The sequence below is a fragment of the Amblyomma maculatum genome, chromosome 2 (assembly GCF_055883805.1).
Source record: "Amblyomma maculatum isolate TAMU_Amacu chromosome 2, ASM5588380v1, whole genome shotgun sequence".
NCBI classification, from domain to species: Eukaryota; Metazoa; Arthropoda; class Arachnida; order Ixodida; family Ixodidae; genus Amblyomma; species Amblyomma maculatum.
The window spans coordinates 122239488-122252819 of NC_139345.1; positions in this window are offsets into that span (position 1 = coordinate 122239488).

A 13332-nucleotide genomic window follows, 5' to 3' on the forward strand; every position below is an offset into this window, starting at 1 on the left:
TACAATCCATAGCTCGCTTTACCTCAGGCAAGGTGCAGCTCCTTTTATACCTTTTTCGTGCAGAGTACTGGTAAACAGCCGTTTATCACCTAAAAGCATCTGCCGTATACATCCCGTAAGCTGTCATACAGCTACCATAAACTGATGTTCACTTGCAACGCTACTAAAGCTCACCTTTGTTTTCTACGTATCAAGGTTTACAACCGCTGGCTTATTGTACTAGACTACCTATTTAGCCGAGCATGGAAGTTTCCAGTTTACCAAACTGCCTATAGGAGGTGCAATATTAAAACAAACACCCTTTTTCCATATTTCTAGTATGATTTTCATAATCAGTTAATAAATTATAGGACTATCATCGCTGGCTACTTTAGAACGGCTTCGTTAACAAAGAACACGCAAGTGACAAGACGCTAGGTATAGAGGAGCACTCTTAACGTCAATTTTAGCTCCTGTCATCGGACGATGTTCCCCCGTCGAAAGCTTTTATGAAGGAAACTAATGCTATTCGGTGCCGATGCATTCGACAACATGTAAATTTTCTAACAGCCTTTATGCACTATTTCGCATATGGTTAACGAGCATTCGGGGACAGCGTTCCGTATCAAGTTCTCCCGGATAGTTGTTTTTTTGTTTGCTTCATTGTAAGGTAGCAACTCCCAATCCTCACTACTCGAAGTGTAGTTTCGGTTCGTATCTTCGTTTATAGGTGTCTGGAGATGCGCTGGAGGGGCGTCTATATTATACTGTTGCTCATGCGACTAATTCATCAAGCCTGAAATTTAAATAAAATGATTTAGAAGAACTGAAATAAAGACCGACTTGAGAGCGAAATCTCCACAGTGCGTTCAGCATGAAACCGCTAACGCGGGGTATAAAGGACCATTCTTAACGTCAGGTTTAGCGCTTGTCATCAGACGTTTTCCTCGTCGAAAACTATTATTGCGGAAACTATTTAACCTCGGTGCAGGTGCATTAGACTACATGTAATTGATCTAAACAAAACTCATTTTTTATGTACGCCTCTGCGGAAGCTGTTGCCTGCCAGATCTAGTCACTCTTCAATGAAATAATTTCCTATGGAAGTTTCAGCTTGCCAAACTGCCTATAGATATAAACCAAAGCCTCCTTTGCAATATTTCTAATATGAGTTTCACAGTCACTCAATACATTACTGAACATTAATTGTTGGCTACATTAGAACGGGTTCTTCACGGAGGACAAGCAAGTGACATGCGTTCGCTTAACAGCTAATACAAGCTGCTGCCTGACAGTTACGCCTAATGTGGCATATGTCAGCGTTGTTCATGAAGACGTACTCTGGCAGGGCTGCCAAAAGTAACTAAAAAGAAAATGTTCCTGCTAGTATTTGTGTGTAAGTATTCTTTAGGATGCAAGGCTGTGGAAAAGAAATATTGGCGTTCAAAACAAATAAACACAATGCTGATAAACCAGCACCGTTGCTTGTAGAACACTGAAAGCAAGCTCCTTGTGCGCATACATGACTTCGTTACTTTCAGAACAAAAAAATGCAAATCATGCTCTGCAAGATCAAGGCTTCAATACGCTAGCAAGCAGCTGACCACACGGCTGCTTGGGTAAAGACTGCATGGAGGCATGAATCAGATCTGAGTGTAGTCATTACCTAGACATAAACCTAGAAACCATATTTCAGGCATGCTCAAGTGACGGCCAAATTTCAGGTGGCCAGGGCCTGATTTGTGTCTGGCATGTAAATATATGCTAAAAGCATTGCCAAATTTTCATACCACCTTCTCTCCAACTCCTAAAGAGCGTTTCGCTGCCGTGACAACACACAATTACTCTATGCCCTTCTTATCTCATTATCACGCTCTGACACCCATCCTATCACTTTAATTTCACGTGATATGCCTGTCACACGCATGTGCGAACACACATATCCACGCACACTAGATTCCCCTGTATCTTTTAAGTAACATTGCTCTGCCGTGAGAAATTCCTGTGTTCAAGTCCGCTAATGTGACGAATATTTTCCTGGCATTTTTTCTGCTTCCTTAACGCGCAGGAGAACTATTGGAGGATTGCTGAAGACTTTTAAATCGACCAGTAAATCTAGTTCCTTAAGAATAACCTAGCCCGTTCAGAATTTCCAACGTAAAAAGCAACTGATACCAATACCGTTCTGCTGCCAAAAAATGTCCTAGAAGGTCACTAATAAAAATGGTGACAATCAAGGACTGTTTCAGAATTACCCTTTTGATGAAACAATAAAATTTACCCTCTGCAGCTCAAAGAAGTCGTTATTTTAAAGGAAACCTATGAGTACTTTACACTTCATTGGGTAAAATGGTAAATAATATCAATGCAGAAAGAACGAACGAAATGATTCGAATAACATTATATTTCATTATTATCATCAAGACCTCCTAGACTAGGCATACTGCAGAGTGAAGGCCCCTCCCAAATTTCTCCAATTATGTCAGTCCTGTGTTTGCTGCATTCACTTCATCCCAGCAAACCTCCTAAACTCATCTGCCCAGCTAACTTTCTGCTGCCGCCTGCTACTCATGCAATTCCTTTTAATCCTCTCTTCCATCGTAAAAGGTCGTTAGTTATCTTGCTTGCCTTCGCGTTACATGCCCCGTCCGTGCCCATTTTTTTTTTTCTTGGTTTCTACTCGAATGTCATTAACTTGCGTTTGTTTTCTGACGTATCCGACCCACTTTCCTTCTCCTGAAGCTGTTGAACTAGAGTTTTTCTTTCCATAGAGCACTTTTTCAAAGCCGCACTATGGGTTACATTTTCCGCGCAATTTTTGATGGGAAGTATTGATAACATTGCAGCTTGCTCGTAAATAACGGCAGTGGTCCAAGGTGAGCGGTAGCCATGTTACTGTCATTGCAAACAGAATTAGTACGTATGGTATGTTCAGCATATTGTGCAATTTTGTTTCTGACAACATCCTAAAACATCTGTGATATTTATTTCGTTAGAGCACCAACTATTCATAATTGCTAAAAATGCTTGATTCTTGACGTTCAACATGAGACCACAAAAGAAAAATCACTTGTTTTGGTGGTAATGTTTCCAACGTAGTATAAGTGGAGTCCACAAGTTCACACATACAAAGTGTATGAAATTATTTATTTTTGTTCGCGTTTTGTGATGTCGCTTTCATTTATGGCTTATAATTGTATTTCGATTTGTAATACTTCCTCTTGTCAAAGTCTTTCATGTTTCACGTTGTCTTATTATGCTGTAGTTAGTGTATAGCGAATGTTTGTGCTTGTATTTGCTTACATGCCGATTGGGTAGCATGAGGCTCCGTCAAGCTTTCTCTTGCGACAGCTTTTTCCTCGTGTATCCTGAATTATGCAACTGGCACCTGATACAAATGAACTCCAACATATTTAGTATTGAATTAGGAAATCAGCCTGCAAAAGTCCCTTTTATTAAACATATGTTCATGCTTATTTTGCAGGTGCAGTTACTACCAAATAGAGATCTCTTGCCTGTTTACACATGCTCTTCGTTTCTTGACAATAGGTACTCAGTCACATAAGTACAAAGTGTTCAAACACTTGGTTAACCGAAATGTAGATAGATAGACAAGTATAAATATTTCGTGAAATGTTTTCTTCTGAAAATATACCACTTTTTTGATGCGTTTCGCTTATTAGCAACGTTTTCGTTTTCAAGTACAAAACCTATGGATATCTAAAGTTTTTTAACTAATTTAATACATAACCATCATGTTTTCGTTTATACATACGCCAAGAATAAAAGAAAGCGATGCGCAACTCCTCTTCACTGATATATCCAAACTGTTTGCTAAAAATTGTTCTCTGGGTTGTTATACCTAAATGTAGACAAAAATAATTTGAACAGGATAAATTTGATAACATTGATACTCAGGAATCTAATTGTTTCTAAAGAATGTTGAGACATGCTAGTTGAACGATGTGGACTATATGCGCGGTTTCAGTGTTTCTACGTCCACAGGAAAGAACTCGAGCAACAGGTCTCCTTTAGTACAGCACGAGTTCTCGCTTTCTGCAATCAATAAGTTTGTAATCGAGTGCAGCAATTTCTGATTTTACAAAGCCGTTCATTTTTTTACTGCGATGCACAACAAAACATTCGTTCGGAAACCCGGCTTCATAACAAAAAGCAGAAATAAGCGATGCGGCTCAAGGCAAATGTTGTCTTTGGATCAAGAACAATTTATTATCAGGCGCATAAATGCGATGGCGCTTCTATCTTAGAAGACTTACGCTCAATTTACGCGAAATAGAATTGACGGTATTACTGCGGCAAGTAGACTTGTCGGTGTGGCAGCTTGCAGATGATTGCTAACACACCAGAGGATACCCAAAACATTCCATTTCCAAGAGATAAGTGAAGGCTTGAAAGAGATTACTTTTAAAGTATTATATAAACTTCTTGAACTTATGTTTTTGGTTGCTGGAAGCCAATTCGTGTTTTCATGAAAATGGACTATACAATGTTACTTTGCAGTTTCTAATCAATAACTACAAAAAGGCAGGTTCTGAGCGCAGTCCACTTTTAATTTATTTCTTTGTACGTTTCCTTGCCACCTCTCAGGAACCTGTATGAAGGGCAAGAGGCCACAGTCTGAACTGGGCATGGTCTTACTGATTGGTTTCCTATTGAGAAAGGAGTGAGGCAAGGCTGCATACTGTCGCCCTGCTTATTTAACCTATATGCAGAGTGCATCATGAGGAAGGCTGGTCTGGACGAGTCTTTACTGGAGTGAAAATTGCTGGAAAACATACCAACAACCTTAGATATGCGGATGATACCACTTTAATGACAGAAAGTGAAGTAGAACTCAAGAGACTTCTGATGCGCGTACAAGAAGAGAGTGAGAAGTTTGGGCTTAAACTGAACATTAAAAAGACAAAGATCATGGCGTCTTGCCCTATCGAGTCCTGGAGCATCAATGGACAAGAAGTGGAAGGTGTGACATTTTCTCTTCTTGGGCTCCAAGATTACCTCGGAAGGAGACTGCAGCCATGAAATTAGGAGACGCCTGCTTCTGGGAAAGACAGCAATGGTTAGCCTTGGCCACCTAGTAAAGAGCAGAGACATTGGTCTGCCAACCAAGATCCGTATAACTCGCGCTATGGTCTTTCCAGTTGTTATGTATGGATGCGAGAGTTGGACTGTGAAAAAGGCTGACCGCCGAAGAATTGACGCGTTTGAATTGTGGTGCTGGCGAAGACTCTTGAGAGTTCCTTGGACTACCAGAAGATCAAATCAGTCGATATTGTCGACCATAAACCCCCACTGCTCATTGGAGGGACAAGTTCTAAAGTTAAAGCTCAGCTACTTTGGTCATCTGATGAGAAGAGAGGAGTCGCTGGAGAAAGAATTGATGTTGGGAAAGGTTGAGGGTCGCCGGAGAAGGGGTAGGCAGCGAACGCGATGGTTAGATGGCATCCTCGAGGCACTGCAGATGAAGTTATGTGATGTTAGGAAGATTGTGAGAGACCAGAAAGCGTGGCGTGACATGGTCCATAGGGTCACGAAGAGTCGGACACGACTGAACGACTAAACTGAACTGACGTTTCGGAAGAGGATGGCTCTGGTCATTATTGCAGGTTATGTCTCTCAAACAAGAGAAAAAACGCATGACAGCTGCCAATATAGTAGGCAATAGCGGAAACATCAGGACACACTGTACTTCACAGTGTAGAGTTCGAGTATTGCTAACATGCAGTATTAAAACTGGAACCCTAAACAGCATACAGGACAGGCATGTTCAGTTTGCCGGAGCTGATTCCCTCTGTCGGCCGCTAATAGTGAACACTGAGTAACTGAATGGAAATATCTATAAAGACCTGACACATCACGGTAAATAGGGCTCGAATATGTGTTGTTTCGGATTTCGTACTATTCATATCACTGCTGAAGATGACTTAAATGATGCTTCTGGCACAGCAATTGAATAGTTTTTATCGTCGTAGCAAATTAATGAGGTGTATCATATATCAAAACTTACAGCAGTAATATTTGATTTGCAGCCCACGTACAGAGCGCGTTGAGGGGAGGGGGGTGGCAGACTTACAAATTATAAGCGCTTTACCAGATTAAGTGGACCTGAATCGCCGAGAGAGAAACAAACTACGTGGTCAACATAATCGAGCATTTTGCTCAACCATGCCGCTATGAGCAGCGTATGCATAAGCAACTTAAAAAAACGATTAAGTCATGACAAACTAACTCGCCGCATGCAGAATACGATAATGCTTCGAGAAACGTGTCAATAATATTTGTATTGTCATAAGGCAGTCAGCCTTGTTCAGCGTTCTGCTGACCTTACCTCTTTTGCTTTTAAGTGTTCCCAACAAAGCCTTTTCAAAAACAAGAAGAGAAAGTCGACAATTGTACAGAATGCGACCGTAGAATGTGCATCTATTTCGAAGATGTGCTTTTTCGCTTTATGATTCATCCACGCCGAACAATTACAGTAATGTGATTCGCTCACCTTTTTCTTCTATCTGTCCCTAAGACATGCGTGCAGGCCGACCGTCTTTCCTTTGAACGCTGCTTCTTTCAGAGTAGATAAGTGCCAGTGAGAGGTGGCATCTGCTGCATTAAAATCCACGAAACAGGCTGCGCCAGGAATCCATTGGGCATTCGAAACCACACAACCCCTCCCATTGCCCGTTACAAAACGTAGCCGGCGTCCAATGGCTACCTCAGCAGCGCAGCGGTGGGCAAAGCGTAACTCGAGTCTGGTCATCTAGACAAGCATGCCTACCAAAGCGTCATTTGCAGATTGCGTTTGCACAACGTGGAGATAAGCTGAATACGTGTCGCAAGAGAGAAGAAGAACAGAGAAACAAAATCAAACAGCAGTAAGAGCTATGAGCAGGGTAGACTCTGGACGTTTTGATGAGGGCCTGCTTTTGGAGCTGTTACTTAGGTCCTGACCGTCCACCATTGCCACCTGGTGTCTAAGCCAAAGTAACCGGAGATGAATGTCATTAGATTGCCGCAACGCATGGCATCAGGTCGAAGGCACAGCAACGAGAGTAATTGCTTGCAATGGGATTCAAATGAAATCATCGGGGGATCCGGATACCAGCTACGGAAAGCTATGGGAGAACTGGAGCGACTCTCCCACTTTGCTCTGCCCAGTTGTGCTCTAAACAGTTTTCGCGCCTAATCCCAAATTTAATGTGCTATTCTTTTGATCAATAATAGTGCTTTCGCCTTACCTCTCCTACTGGTGGTAATACAAGGAAGTTTTGACCCTCCCTCCCCAGGCTCTATGTACTCCACTAAAAATCAACTGCCGGGTACTCCACATTTTTTCAAATGTTCAAATTTTTACATACCTACTAATTGCAAAGCATTTAAATTTGCTAAATCCTCGCTATTACTTAGGCAATATAGCACACCCTATCCGAGAGACCGGGGAAAGTAAGAAGAGGCAGCGTAGATTGAATATCCTACGTCATCCAACTTTAAAACTGGTTTCACCAGCGCCTTTCTTTAGGTTGCTTTGTTCGTCGTGGCTTGTAAAATGGGCCTGCTCTGACGGCTTCGATGCAACCGCTGCTCATCAAAGTTTACGATGCCCGCATACACTTTCGCTATGGCGATTAACAAAAAGGCATTCCATCAACCGGCATATTTGTTCTTGCTTGACGCAAATAAGTTCTGTGCATCAAGGACGAGAGAAATGGAGGAAAAGAAACTACATGCAGTGAGGCTTCTTGCGAAATCCGACTAGTTCATATCTGCTTCGGAAGGGTAGAAGCAATAGCTGTTTTGCGGCTGTGGGTAAAACAGCCTCCCCGTTCTTACTTCCTTGTATAAGGTAAATCCAAAAGCAAAGCATTCTATTTTACCTAAATGGTACCTGGTCCGTACTATAAATTGATGGGTTGCAATGGCGTGTCTATGAGTAGAAATGAAGATATGTCAGGTAAAATGGAGAGTTCATGTTGAATCGTCAAGCGCAGCTAGCGATTGTAAGGAAGAGAATGATACTACACGACGGGAATGAGCATGGTCCTGGAGGCGTTTTCAGCATGCAGAATGCCATTGAACGCTTATATCTTTGAGGCTTATATGTACACCGGCAGTTATGGTACCAAAATTGAACGGCGTTTTCAGCAAACAATACTGACTAAATTTTTCCCAGTTGCTTCCGGTGTATCTCAAGATCCAGTCTTAGGACCCCTTCTTTTCCTCATATACATAAATGGCTTGCCGGCAAACCTTACTTCATGAATTGTCTCTTTGCGGATGATTGTGTTATCTATCGTAAAATTAACAATGATTGTGACGTCTCTATATTTCAATCCGATATTAACAGCATTTCTGGATGGTGTCAGCATTGGAATATGAAGCTTAACATGAACAAGTGTAAACATATGCGTGTCACTCGCGTCAGCACATCAGCTCCTTCGTACTACCTCAACACTGTTCCTCGTGAATCTCTCTCTTCATACAAATATTCAGATTTTCACATAACTAATAACTTGTCATAGAAATTGCATGTTCATCCCGTAATTAATAATGCTAACCAAACGCTTGGCTACCTCAGAAGAAACTTTTCGCATTGTCCCAGCGCACTAAAACGTCTCCTTTACAAAGCTTTGGTTCGTCCAAAACTGGAATATTCAGCTGCTGTCTGAGACCCAGGCGTCGTTTCACTCATTATAGAACTGGAAAGTGTGCAGAATCGCACATCATGCTTTATACTGTCTAACTATCATCGCACTTCTAGCGTGACTGCCATGAAAGCTTCCCTGTCATTGCCTCTTCTAACGGAACGCAGAAAAGTATTTCAGCTGTTTTTGTTTCATGACATTTTTCACTATAATACATATCTCAGAAAGACACTTATAACGCCACCATCCTACACTTCATCACGCATTGATCACCGTCACAGAGTAGGAATTGCATTATGTCGCACCAAGTACTGCCATGACTCCTTCATTTAAAGCACTTCTAACAGTTGGAATCACCTTCATTGCTTAAATTACATATGACATTGCTTTTCGTACAGCTGTTACGAATCTTTTTTTGCTCCAATGTTTCACATACTTTTGCAGTCGTGTTTTAGTGCTTTTGATATTTTAACATCTACTGCTTGGTTTGTTGCTGCTTAGTTTGTATTTTTATATCTTGTTGCGCAGTCAACATTTATTTATAAAGACCATTTAGTTTTGTGTTATCGTTTTGCTGTATTGCGTTTTACCTCCCTCTGTAGTGCCCTTGGCCCGTGAGGGTAAATAAAAAAATAAATAAATTCATTAATTAATAAACTATAGTTACGCGAAACTCGTGATTTCCGCATATACAGTATGCAGTTTCCTGAAGAAAGGTCAGTATAGTTCCAACTGTTAGATGTGTAAACCAACTTCGAATATTACGTGCAGAAAGTAAAATCTAATTGCATCGGATGCACTCTGTTTGATAAGATTAATTTGGTAGTGTACGTTTCTTTTCAGCCTGAATAACCGTTCATCGCAGTCTTTCAATTTCCACCAAAAACGTCATATTGAAATAAAAACAGCAATATTTCAATCTTTTGATCTGGTAATATTTACCACTGCTGCCGCTACACGCGTGCGTCTGATTACCTACTTTCCTGGTATCCTTCAAACGTACTCTATGCTGCAAAGATCATTATATGCAAATGCGGGATTGAGTTAAAGCATACCCTAAATTTTTGCACAGTGTGTCGCGGGCCAAAAAGTTAACACTAAGTTACACATTGTACTAAATTTAGGCGGAATCTCTAGCGTCAGAATTATATTTTGCAGCAGCGGAGTAGAGGAGCGTGAAAGCCTGCAGTGCTGAAAGGGTGCAATTTAATAAATCTACAATATCTCGCGCACAGCACAGTTTTGCTGAACACGTCTTTTTTTTTGCACCGGTTCCTGTGAAACAAACGACCGCTGCTGAGCGTATATCAAGTAGGATAAATGTTACCTGTCAGCAGGCATATCTCAATTTTCGTTTGGGCTTCTGGATAATGTGTGACCAGCGCGTTCTGGGATTTCCCAGGAAGACAGGCCATTTCGAGACCGCCTTTACTCCGTGACATTTTATCCCATGCCTGACTGACTTCCCAGGTAAATATACGGGCAGCTTGCTTCAATCTAGGTTTCTGAGCCCGCATAGGCCTCAGAGAAGGCTATCTCAGTTGTACTGACTGCCAACCGATCTTCTTGCATGATCTGCCTAAAATTCGGTGCCATCTGTTAGTAATCCTGCCCTGCATGGGGGCTGATTGTGAAAAGAAGATACCGCTCGACTGATCAACGAGTCCGATTCTACAAAGGCGTGCATGTTCTGTTGAAAGCAAATTTGCCTCTTAAGTTAACCTGTAATGCAGATGCTCTCTTGCAATCAGATGAAAATTCAATATGCTATACCTGCCTCAGAATTTGTCGCGTTAGCGGCAAGTTTTCTTCTTGGGATGCAAATGGCACACTATCTCAAAAGTTCAGCGTTTACCTGTCATTATAACGTTCATGAAATTAGAAAGAGATGACACATTTTTCATTATTATGCGCAATATAATATAGTTAATATAGGTGCAGTGTTTTCTGCTACTTCATTGCCCTTGCGTCTACCGATTGTTCTGATTTTAAGCAAGTTGTGCCCATCTTGCTCGCCCTCAATTGTTTTCAGAGTTGTCAGCTTTGTTACAGGAAGCCCGAAAGGTTGATATATGTACTAGTAAGAGAGATGTGTCTTATGCGTGTTCCTCTCTGTGTGCCCTGGATATATGTTGTTCTAATTTGTGCGGCCATCTAAATTTGTCAACTTCTCACAGATCTTGATTGCTTTTAAGCCATCAAGTGGTCCAGCTTTATATACTTTATGACATATTAAGTGTTTGAAAGTTGTGGGCGCACACTGTGAATTTCCCTGTTTGTTTTACGACAGCTGTCTTACATACGACTTCTGGGATTGTGAATTCATTTGAGTTTGTAACTGATGTTATCTGCGTCAATCTTCTGTTGGTTCCAAGAAACCGACTCACTGTGAGAATGAGGCCGCTCGGCCGAGATCACACCTAGGACGTCATTTTCAACCCCCGAAATGTTTTTAATTTATTTTTTTCATCAAAGTGTGCTTTGAAAAAAAAAACAAAGATACCCCGTAATGGTGGTTAAACACTCAGTTTTACATTCTGGCAAAGCCAAGTTCTCAATGAGCGAAAAATGTTGCCCACTTTCCTAGCCATGAACGCGCTGTAGTTATGAACGTAGTGAACGAGAAGGTATATTTGCTTCCGCGGCGTCCTTCTGTTTTCAGAGGAAAAGAAAAAGGTGTATTTAATTACATTATCATGATTGTTGTTTGAAACGCAGTGAGTGGCCGCTCTGATTTTAATGAGCCTTGCGGTAAATCTTGTCTGATGCCACACATGTTTGCTTACTTTGCTTCTAATAGACACCGAAAGCTTCCAATATTGCCCAAAGTTTACCTTGGTGTGTTTTGAGATCCAGAATTCGATGACCAGGGCTCCACTATAAGTAGAATAGAGCAGCAAGAAATGTGCCCGTCTTAGAACATTATGTTAAAATGGGCTTAAGCGAAATATCCAAAGAGCACATTCGGTCTTACAGGCAGTTGCACTTTGCGTTAGACTCGAACGGGCCAGAAGTTATTCAAAGGGCGCCAACAGCCACTAAAACCAAGAAATATCATGTGGGGATCTTGTTGTTGGTGATCGATGTGAAATAATAGCGTAATTATTAACGTATTTGATGAAGATTGAGAAAACAAAAAGGGTACGTGACATGTAATTCTTATAGTGCACAGCTCTTAGGCCCCCGTACCTGGCTTGAACGGCGTCACCGGTGGGCCGCACAAGGTTGGTCAAGGTTGCCAACTTATCATATTTGGCACTAGCCAACCTGCACTGGGCACAAGATTCTGATTAGCCTCCCACAGACGGTCATGGTCATCCGGAACAAAGGCGTCTTAGGCAGTCTGCTGAATGTCATAGTTTGGAATCGCACCGACATTCAAATGCAATGTTCAGGCGTACCTTCGTAGTGTGGGGAAGCTCCACCAGCCACCTGCCCTCTGCTATGACTGGAAGGTTAAATACTGGGCAGTTGTAAATTCTCTTCACACATTGAGACCAGAGGGAGAGAGTTTGAGAGGGAATGGGTCGTTTAGAGGCTAGGGAGTATGGCGGGAACGGAGACATGCGTAACCGTAAAACTCTTGTTTGGGCTAGTTGGTGCATTCGGATTTAAAAATATTACGGTGCGACGGACGAGAATAAAGAATGCTCACAAACGACAGGACTCGTTTGTGTGCCTTCTTTATCCGCGTTCGTCGCACCGTATTATTTTTGAACCGCAACCGTAACGCGCACGCCACGCAAGAAAAACCTATCGGGTAGCTGCCATGGAAAGAGGAGGATATGACGAGCCGCGAGCGATGGTACGAAAAGAAGCGGAAGGGTGACTACAGTAGACGTAGATGTTTACGGTGAGAACAAAGCAATGGCAAAACACGAGGGCGAGAATAAATATACGCATCTAAAGCTACCAAATGGACTGCTCACGAAGTCCGACTCGAACGTTTTCGTTGCCGATGCACTGGCTGCAATCCGTGTGGCGTGATCGGCGATTCTGCTCGTCTTCTTGATCTCTTCAGAATCATCTCGCTCCATTTCAGCGCCTTCTTCTTCCCCTTCTCCTCCTCCTCCTTCTTTTTTGGTTTCTTCTTGGCGTCTTCCGAAGCTTCTTGCTCCATCTGACCGGCTTCTTCTCTTTCCTCTCATCTCTCCTCCGGTCTTCTTCTTGGCGTCTTCCAAATGCTCTTTCTGCAATTAACGGGGTTCTTCTCCGTTCTCTTCTCTCTTCCCTTCTTCTGTGGCTCAAAGCAACTAGTTGTCATGGTTACGGCGCATACGCTGTACTACCGGCGGTACTCACCCGAAATGCACCGCTGGCTAGCCTAGTGTAGTTTTCGCTACAAAAGCGGCTGCAGAGAGAAGAGCGCAGTGATGGAAAAGGCGGAAGCTAAAGGTGGAAATTGGAGAAGATTACAGCGTGGGCAGTCGAAAGGAGACACGTTCAGCTTCTGCGGTACTGTATGTAATGTCCCGTGGTGAAACATGAACGCGCAGAAGTGGAGCGTGTCCAAGCCGCGCATGCGTCGGCTGAGACGAAGTCCACGAGGCGCGGCGCCTACTTTTCTGCTGCTGTGACCTCACCTAACTCCAGTATCGACGTCCCCTTTAAAAGACCAATAAAAAAAAAAGTTGTGCCAATTCTCAGATCACAGATCTCCTTTGCAACAAGCAAGAACATAGAAAAGAGTGAAACCTGA